The following is a 10,730-nucleotide window of genomic DNA, read 5'->3' as shown; positions in this document are numbered from 1 at the left end:
TCATATTTAATAATCTCATATCACTTAAAAAAATTAAAATAAAAATAGTTAAAATATTTCTTTTTTCTTCTATCTTCAAAAACCTATTTTAAAAATAAAACCTAAAAAATAAAATATTAGAATAGATAGATATATTAAAATAATGAAACCGAATATTTTATTTTAAAATAATTTTATAATATAAATAGAATTTTTTAAAGTTCGGTTCATTATCTTAATTATCTCTATTTTTCTAGAATACTATCTTCCTTGAGTTTTCTCACTTTTTTACTTTTTCTCACTTGATCCACTGTTTTACGATCAAGAATCAAATTTTATATGGTTTTAATCCAAAATGTTGAACTTCCAACTTAACATCATCTTTATATCATGGTTAAGTTATTTTTAAAGTAAGTATCAAAAAGTTTAACAATCTATCCGGAACAAATTCATATAAAAATTTAAATACCACTTTCAATTAAAACAATAAATTTATAAATTTTTCTACTATATTAATCATGTTATTTAGTTTTATTTAATAATACTTTGACTTTATCTTAAATTTCTAACATAATATATACAATAATCCATATATATGTGTAATTAGAATTTTATTTGAATGTTCTTGAGTAATTTAAAAATTCCATACACAGTTGATCCTACTAAACCACTTTCATCTATATTTGAAGATGTTGGTATTGGATCCAATTAATTACAGCACATTATTACTATTTTATCTGTTTTTGCACCATCCAGTTACCTTCCTCACTTGTTTCTATCCTCTCATGTTAGTTGACAATAATATATATATATATATATATATATATATATATATATATATATATATATATATATATATATATAATATAATATAATACTTTCTTATATGCTATTATCTAGTCTCATCTTATCTATAATGTAAAATTACTATTTTATCTTACACTGAATGTAAACAAATCCATTATTGGTAAAGAACTGAGATTAACGAGCAACCAAAGAGTGCCAAAAGAACACACAAGCAAACACATTTACATTTCTAGATTGCTTTCACACTCACGGGACAATTAATTGTTTAATTACTTTATATTTGATAATTATAATATTTACCCTACGTTGGATTTCAAAGAGAAAAAAATAAAACACAGTGCAGGAAAAAAGAGAGTAAAAATTGTGTATTTGTTTGACGTGAAAATAATAAAGAAAAAAAAATCATTTTCAAAAATAATAAATTAATAAATTCAGAGTAACTAATTATATAATTAAATTTTTACGCGTATATTTATTATGAAAAGACACGAGAGAGATAAAAATTTAACGGTAATTCATGCAATCGCGGCTTCGACTAATAAGATAATGTTCCTATTGTTATTACATTAAAGAAGATGTTATTAATTTAGAAATAAAAATATTGTTTAACATTGTTAAGCAACGTTATCATAAAAAAAATACATTGGATGCTTGAAATATAAGTATAAGTAATAAGTAATTATAATACATTTGACAGTATAGGCTAGCTTTTATCTTAATTCGTAAGTTTTTAAATTAAGAAACTATTCTATGATCATTTTTTAAAAGAAAAAAGAAAAAACATAATTCTATATATAAATTAATTAGTTAAAGTTATATTTTAAAAATTAAAATTTCATAACTTATGATTATCGCAACTATTTTTGACATAACTATATATATAATTTAATATTTATTTTCATCCCTATGTTTGGTAGGTATGTTTAAGGTGGTTCTACTTTGTTTTCATATATTTTGTAAAAATAGTTCAAGATGGTCTTATTTGCTTATGGCCATAAAAATTCTAACAATGTAATTATCTCCTAGCCAAAAGTAAATAAGTTGTCTCGTTATTAAGTCGTGACAAACTCAACCAATGAGGGATTGCCACATGGCATGCCCCTTTCCATCCAAAGTAAGGTTTCATGCAATTGCAGAATGGTTGTGGTACAATAAACTCTCTTCTTCTCAAACCAAGGTTTTCTACCTTTATTTGTGCGAAAATTGCTTGTGGTGCACAAAGGTGATGGAGGTGAACTTGCCTTTGTGGCGCGATTTAGGTTAGGGATTTCGAATGTTGGTAGTAGATGTTCGAATTAGGCGATTTGGTTTCTGGGCTTTTCTGATTTTTGATGCAGATTTTCAATCGAGGGAGAAGGAACTCGCGATTAGGGTTCGAAGAGGTTGCAATTTTGGTTTAGGATTTTTCTACCGGCATTGTCGCAATTAAACGAGCATGGTTGCAGTGGAAGTAAGACACGATTTAGGATTTGATGTGTTTCTGATTTTGTGTAGGTCACCATGGTTGTTGAAGGTGCATAGTGAAGGTGGATGCTGATTTTGCAATTCGGAACAAAGATGGTGTGATGTTCACGCATGGAGGTTGATGGTGTGGTGGCTATGGAGGTTTGATGACGCGAGAAGATGAACCTATGGTAGCGCTAACAACAGCATAGTGGTTTTGTGGTGGTGTTTTGCACGAATTCTAACTCTTTCCTTTTACCCAATCACTTAAACTTTTAACATTTTCACATACGTTGCCAAGTTAATTAATCTTAGCATGCCATGCAATTAATAACATGACAACTCATCCAGTTTTGGACAAAGGGATAATTACACTGTTAAACAAATAAACATCTGAAAAATAAAATAAAATCACTTTAAACACATCTACCAAATCTATTAGCATAATAAACTTTTATATATATATATATGGAGATAGATATGAGTTTCATAATCTTATTAGAAAAAAATATATCCTCCTCTCTACGTTGATATTAAATTTTTGTTTCATTTTCATTCTTAATGATGGATGTATAGAATATCCCATTTTTTATTATTTTAATATTAATTAATTTTTATTAAAAAATAAAAAATATAATAAAGAAATTATAATATTATCAAATATTTAGAAATAAAAATATAATTGTATATATTTTAAATTATAATACCAAACAAAATTTTATGAGAACGAAAATATTTATTAAATTTATAGAAACTTAGTTGATAAAATTTATAAATATTTAAAAATATATATATATATATATATATATATATATATATATATATATATATATATAAAAGGATAACGAATATTTAAATTAAAAAAAATAATGTTTATTTACTTCAACTTTTGAATGATAATACATCACTTTGATCAAAATCACATAAAAAATCAAGAACTAAAAATAATTAAAATGTAAAATAGATTTTTCATCTTTCTAAATTTCAATATATCTTAAATGGTGATAAAAAAATTCATAATAATTATATTACATTATTATACTATAGTAAATAAAATTTATTTATACAATGATAAAATTATATTATGTTAATAAGTTAGAAAATAAAAGAATTATATAAAAAATATTAAAATAGTATTATTTATTATAAAAATAAGCAATAAATAAAATATTAAAAAAATTATTAAATTTGTGTCTTAAAAATAATTATATATATATATATATTAATTTGATTTCTGGACATATATTGAGTGTCACACGGTAGATTAAATAACATGAATAAAACTTAGAAAAGTATACAATGGATTCCAATAAGTTAGAAGTCACGCGTAAAAGTAAAAAATAAGTAATAATAATAAAGTTTTTTAAACATTAATTTAGTTTATAATTTGGAAAATATAATTTATTTTTTAACATTAAAATCTAGGATATTTTATGTTTAGTTAGTTCGCATTGCAAAATAAAAAAGAAAAGAAAAAACACGGAAAGGAAAAGGAATTCAAGCTTATTTAGTTGAGACAAAAAGAAAAGAAAGCGCGCAAAATAAAAAAAAAAACACACAAACTATTTAAGAAATATAGATATGAGATTACATTCACTGAATAGTTAAAGATGTTGTAAGAAAAAATTTTAAAAATTGTTTGAATTAATAATAAATAATAACATTAATTCTATTATTTTACATCTTCTAATTCAATCAAAGATCCAGTACCTTAATAATTAAAAATTACAATGATTAATTTTAGAAAAATTGTTTTAATAAGAATTTATTTATAGTACTAATATACTGGGCGACCGACACTTTCACGGTATAAATGAAACTACATAAACAAATAAAAGAAAAGTATAAAAATATTATTTTAATTTTGTAAGAGAAAGTATTGGAATAATTGTTACGACTGTGGAATGATGATGAAATAGTATTGGAGTTGGTACTTGTTATGATGAAAGTAAGCAATAAATTAATGGTAAGCAATTATGATGTGGAGAAGTTCTTCCATTGACAAGGTCTCTCTGCTGACACTCAAATGGTGTCGGTGACAGTACGGAAACAGTGTTCAAAATATAGAAAAGTACGAAAAATAAATACACTTCAAATTTAAAGAATGTCAAAAGGATAAAAGAAAAATACATTTAAAACTATAACCTATAATTTAATAATTTGTTGGATGTATTATCTAGGATTTATTTAAAATTTGAATACTATGAATTTAAATATTTTTAATTAATTTTAAAGTACTTTTTATTTTTAAATTTTTTTGTTTGATTTTATCATTAATGAGATAACTTGATTCTTAGCTTATTTATCAATTTTTCTCCATTAACTCATATTTTAAAAGAGAACAAATAATTTAATTAAAACAAGATTAAGTAAGTTGTTAGTGAGAAAGAAAAACATAAAATTAAAAAGTGTTTTTTATTTAAAAAATCAAATAATAAATAGAATTACTTAGACGTTTTTTTTTGTTATGATTATATACGTTTTATAGTTATTTAAGAAATGTGTTATTTTTCGTTTGGATACATATAAATATTACGCTTTGCTGGAAATTTTCCATGAATTAAATATTAGGTAGATTTATATTATATAATATAAAGTTTATTTTAATATTAAGTTGGATTTAAAATATAATTTTTAAATAATATTAGAGTTATTGAAAATTTATTTTAATAAAAATTATTTTTTATTAAGTTTATAGGGTGATTCACTGTCGAATTACTGTCAAATTATTTATTAATTTTTAATTTTATATTAATATATATATATATATATATATATATATATATATATATATATATAAAGATTTTGCATCAATTAAAAAAGTTAAATTTTGTAATATATAAATTTAAAATTATTTTTTAATATGAATTAATACTTAATTTAACAAAGATGATATAATAATAATTAAATATATCGAATCACATTTTATTTAACAGGTGATTTATGGATTAATTAAAATAAAATATTTATCGGTCATTTTACAGAAAGAAAATGGTCAAATCACCTTTCTTTAAGCTTGCCTCGTGGCATTTTATTAAGGATGGTAATACACAAACATCTCATTTTTCCTCAACTCCATCCACCACCAATAAAATAACAATTTTATGTTAAAATATTTCCCTTATTAAACACGTATTAATAATAAAACTTTTTTTAGATGATAAAAGAATTGTATTCGACATTAAACTAAATTTTGCTTTACGGTTGAATAAATTGAATAAAAAAATAAATAAAATCGATAAATGTTCGAGTTTGAATACCACATTAAAATTTTATGGATATCATGATTCAATTCAGACTTAATATTAATATTTTAAATTTTAAAATGATATTATTTTATTAAATTTTCAGAATAAGTTCTGTAAAATTATAATTCATTACAATAATAATTATTAAAATTATGATGTTATTTCTTTTAGTTAAAAAATTTACTATATTTATGTTATTATAAAAAATTTAATTTAATATTAATTTGTAATCCAAAAAGCCTAATCAAAATAACCCACCATCCGAACAATCTAAAGTCTAAATAATTCGATAAATTAAATGATTGAATATAAATTTTAAAATATAAAATTCGAATTACATTTAATTAATTAAATTAAATCTTATCAAATCCGATCGACTCACCTACTTTTCTTTTATCTAAATAGAAACGTGTTGTTACGAAAATTGGAACTTCATATATAATCATTCGTTGTATAACAGTGTGCGGGTGTTTCTGAGAGTATGTACTTAATCACAATTTGATGTCTGGTGATAGTTTCTTAATAATTTAATTAAATAACCCATATGATTAGTTACAAACCCTTTTAGCATTACATTAAGAATAAGATTTAGAGACACGTTTAGATCAAAATTGAACTAACTCAAACCGTGTCCGAAAGAACAAAGATTTAAGAATACATATACATAATTCAACGACAGACCAACAGAATCAAAATCTTACAATGATTGACATTTTCATGTCTGTGAGTGCTTAATTTGTCAGATTATTGAAGAAGACATTCATTTTCAAATTGAAAGAATAGCTGTCAAATGGCTAAAATATCCAAATCAAACCAACCATGAAGAACCCTAATAAAACCCTTGCATGGGATTCTTTTCCTAAATTAATTTATTAGTTAGTTTCTCTTTCAGATGAAAGAGATGCTCCATACATGGAATAACTAGCATTTCAACAAAAAGCTTTTTTGGCTTACGCATGGCTATTAAGTCATCTTCTATTAATTATTTTTCTCCATTTTCGAAACTTCGAACTAATGTCAACAGTTAGCAACTTCAATATTAACAATGATTATGAACTTTTATACACAATCATTATCAAGAATTTGACCAACACTTTGTGTTTGTTTTTGAATTTTATATGCCAAAATCGTACACTAACTTAAATGAATAATGGAATATAATTTCTTTTAAAGGGGTATATTCTTTGGTTTAATGTATATAATAACTTTATTACTACCGGCCATTAATGATAAACTTGTTTGTTTAGATTTGTTGCATATGTTTGTGTAAGCATTTTTTAATTGAGAGTACTTTTTTTTTTAACTCTATGATGTTCATAAAAAAAATAAAATAAAAATAATTTTTTCTTCTAATTTTTTAAACAAGCTTTTACAAACATGTTACGAATTATAATTATAATAAGTAATTATTTCATCAAAACAAGATTTATACATTTTGTAAAGAATTCCAATGACTACATTGGTCACTTTTTTATTTAGTATTTCCCACCTTCTAGGGACTAGCATCTTTTTAGCATTATCCCCTAATAGTTGGCTTAATCATTATTTTAATAGACTTAATTTACACATGTTATATAAATAAATTTAAAAGCTAATCAATTCAACAATCTTCACAATTTTCATTATTACTATGCAATTATATATAAAGAAAAAAATCGCATTTCTTTTGTTTTAAATATATGTAAATTTTATGACAGTTTTTATTTCATTTATTGATATTTTTTCTAACATATATCCAAATTTAATAATATTTGACTTTTGGTTCCACGATCATTCTATTTACGTGTTAGGAAGAATATTAAAATATTAGTAAAAATTAATACAACTAAAATTGACCTTTTTAATAAGTATATAATTAGTTTTTTTTTCTTCTAGATGGGAATAGAAGCAGTATTACATTAAGAAAATGAATTAAAATAAACTTTTTCTTTTTCTTTTTAAGTATCAAATATTCTTTGAAGAATTTTTATTTACATTTTTGTTTACATTTATATATATATATATATATATATATATATATATATATATATATATATATATATATATATATATATATATATATATTCAAGTTAAAGTGTTGAGCAAATGCAATTTGGGTCTCATCTTGTTTGATGGGAGAGTTGCTCCCTCCACCACCACCAACTCCTCTCTGCATTACTCCATACTTAATTTGTCCTTGTTATAAAACGGATTTCAACATCTGTTTCACCTTCAACAGATGTTGACATTCGTGAACGGATGTTGACATCCGTTTACATATTTTATATTGGCTTAAACCCTCCCTTGGTCCTAATTTTTGTATGGAAATTTCAGTTTGGTCCTCATTTTTTCAACTGTCTCAATTAAGTCTATATATTTGTAAAATATCTCAATTGAGTCCAAATATTTGTAAAATTGAGTCAATTTTGCCCTAACCGTTAAGTTGTCACAAACGGCGTTAAAATGTGCTGAGGTGGATATGTTGAGATGGATATTTTATAAAAAATAATATGCTGTCAGTGACATGGAATTTAATAAATTAAAAAAATTAGAAAAATTATACCATTTGGAACCTCTTTGTCTCTTATGGGTGGATGAAGGCAAACCTTGCTCTCTTTCTCGAGAAACAACCTGTTGTCTCCATCACCACTAACCTCCACATCGCGTTCCTCTTATTTTTATCACTTCTTCTCTTTCTTTTTCATCATTGTTTCATAGAACTCAAGTAGGAATCCATAGCCATATTGAAAGCATATTTTCATTTAATTTTTTTTTTGTTTTATCCTTCGACGCTAACCACTCCTTCACTCTGAAGAAATATTGAAAGCATATTTTCATTTAATTTTTTTTCTCGTAATTATTATTTTCTTGAAGAAAAGTGTACAATCTGTTTCCATGGAGCCTGTCACAGGGAAGTCGGCCTTACTCAGAAATGTTTTGACACAGTTACTCATCATCGGCCTTCTCATCGTCACCGTAAGGTTTGCTTACGTCATCACCCTCGTTGGAGAGTCCTGCACCCTCGACGACTTCTGCTTCTTCTCCTCGGAGGTTCGCTCCTCCTCCGTCGCCACGACGGCACCCGAGCCCTACGCCAGCAAGGATTGGATCAACAGTGTTCGGTTTTACTCGTCTATGTTCCAAGAAATTCGCCAGTCCATCCCAAGCCTGAGAACTCCACGGTCATCCATCACCACAACCTCTATGGCTGCTCCGTTTGCAGCAACCACCCACAGCCACTCCGAACCAGGACCTTAAAACACATAAAAACCCAAAAATTCTTAAAATATAACCCTCAATTCCAGAGATGAATCTCGTATCGCACCCATCAACCTTAATCGAACCACAAGAACGTGGGAAGCCCAATTTCAAATGGAATGAAACCCTACATCTAAAGTTGCAGAAGAAATCAAATGATCAAACAGAAAAACCCCAAAATCTTCAGAACAACTGAAACCCTAATCGCAATCTTAGAAGAGGAAGAGGATTACGCTCTGAATCAAAACTTGCAGAACAGGAAATCAAAATCATCCACCCAAAACGTCTCGCCGCACCATGAGAAAGGAGGAACTCTACCAGGCCCAGCGAAAGAAAGGACGCCTCCCTGAGTCGCGTCATCGCCTCCCTGAGTAGCACCATCTCCTCCCTGCAACTTTTAAACATAACCAGCAAAAAAAGAGAGAAAGAAGAAGAACTTTCAACATGTAATAAAATATTTTGACGTATTATTTTTTTTTAATTTATTAAATTCCATGTCATCACTGCCAGTATATTTATTTTAATAAAATATCCATCTCAGCATATCCACCTCAGCACATTTTAACGCCGATTGTAACAACTTAACGGTTAGGGCAAAATTGGATCAATTTTACAAATATTTGGATTCAATTGAGATATTTTACAAATATATAGACTCAATTGAGACAGTTGAAAAAATGAGGACCGAACTGAGATTTCCATACAAAAATTAGGACCAAGGGAGGGTTTAAGCCTTTTATATTTTAGTTTATTTTTTGATTTAAAAAACAATTCAACGAATGTGGCCACATCCGTTAACGTTTTATAGATTTTTAAAAAATATTTTAATTATTATTTAAATAATAATACATAAATTAAATTAATAATAATTATTTTATTAAATAAAATTAATTTATAAATAATTAAATAATAATTTAAAAAAAATTAAATAATATTTATATATTAATTTAAAATATAAAAATTTTAAAAACTAAAAACTAAAGAAAAGGAAAAAAAAACTTCAACAAATGTCGTCACATCAACGGATGTGACACATCTGTTTTAATAGATTTATAAAAAATATTTTAATTATTATTTAAATTATAATACATAAATTAAATTAATAACAATTATTTTATTAAATAAAATAAAATTAATTTATATATAATTAAGTAATAATTTTAAAAAAATTAAATAATATTTACATATTAATTTAAAATACAAAAAATTAAAAAACTAAAAACTAAAAGTGTTTAATAAATTTATAAAACATATTTTAATTATTATTTAAATAATTATACATAAAAAAAATGTAGTATTACAGGAGCAATGTACCCTTGTTTGATTGTTATGACGGGCTTAAAATTCCAAAACCAAACCCACTCAAAGTTTGACCCCAATCCGTTTTGCAGTTTTCTTCTTGCACCTCCATAAATTTTCCTCTGCACCCACGTATAAGAAATTCCTTTATTTTCTTTGCTGAATTATGTAATATGAAAGTCATTTTTAATTTTGAGAATCTGAAACTTAGAAAAGTAACTTCCAAAAATCGAAGAGGATTATGAAAAAAACAGTGAGTTTTAGATCGTACAATCCGAAATTCATTTAACTTTCGGATAGCACAATTTAAAAGTTAATTTTACCTTTCGAATCATGCAATTCAAAAATATTTTTTTTAAGAAGAAAATATTTTTTGAATCATACAATATGCAAGTCATTTTTTATTTTCCACTTATACTATCAAAAATATGATAAAAGTGGAATTTTATTATATAAGGGTGTAGAAAAAATTTATTATAAATGACATTATATATCGACTCATAGGTTCGCAAGAAAAAAATGTGAGATGAGTTAAGTATTTTAGTCTGTTGACTTGTTTAGGTTTGTCTCACATAATTAGTAGTTCATATAGATTAATGATAGATTGATCTGTATGGATCAACGATGGTCGACTCGCAAGGACCAATGATGGATCAACTAATATTTTCTTTTTATAGTTTGCATTTACTTAAATTTTTAAAATTCGATGAATCTAAT

This window comes from Vigna umbellata, chromosome 4 (genome assembly GCF_029865625.1).
Source record: "Vigna umbellata cultivar VRB3 chromosome 4, Vumbellata_1.0, whole genome shotgun sequence".
NCBI classification, from domain to species: Eukaryota; Viridiplantae; Streptophyta; class Magnoliopsida; order Fabales; family Fabaceae; genus Vigna; species Vigna umbellata.
This window is presented reverse-complemented; position numbering follows the sequence as displayed.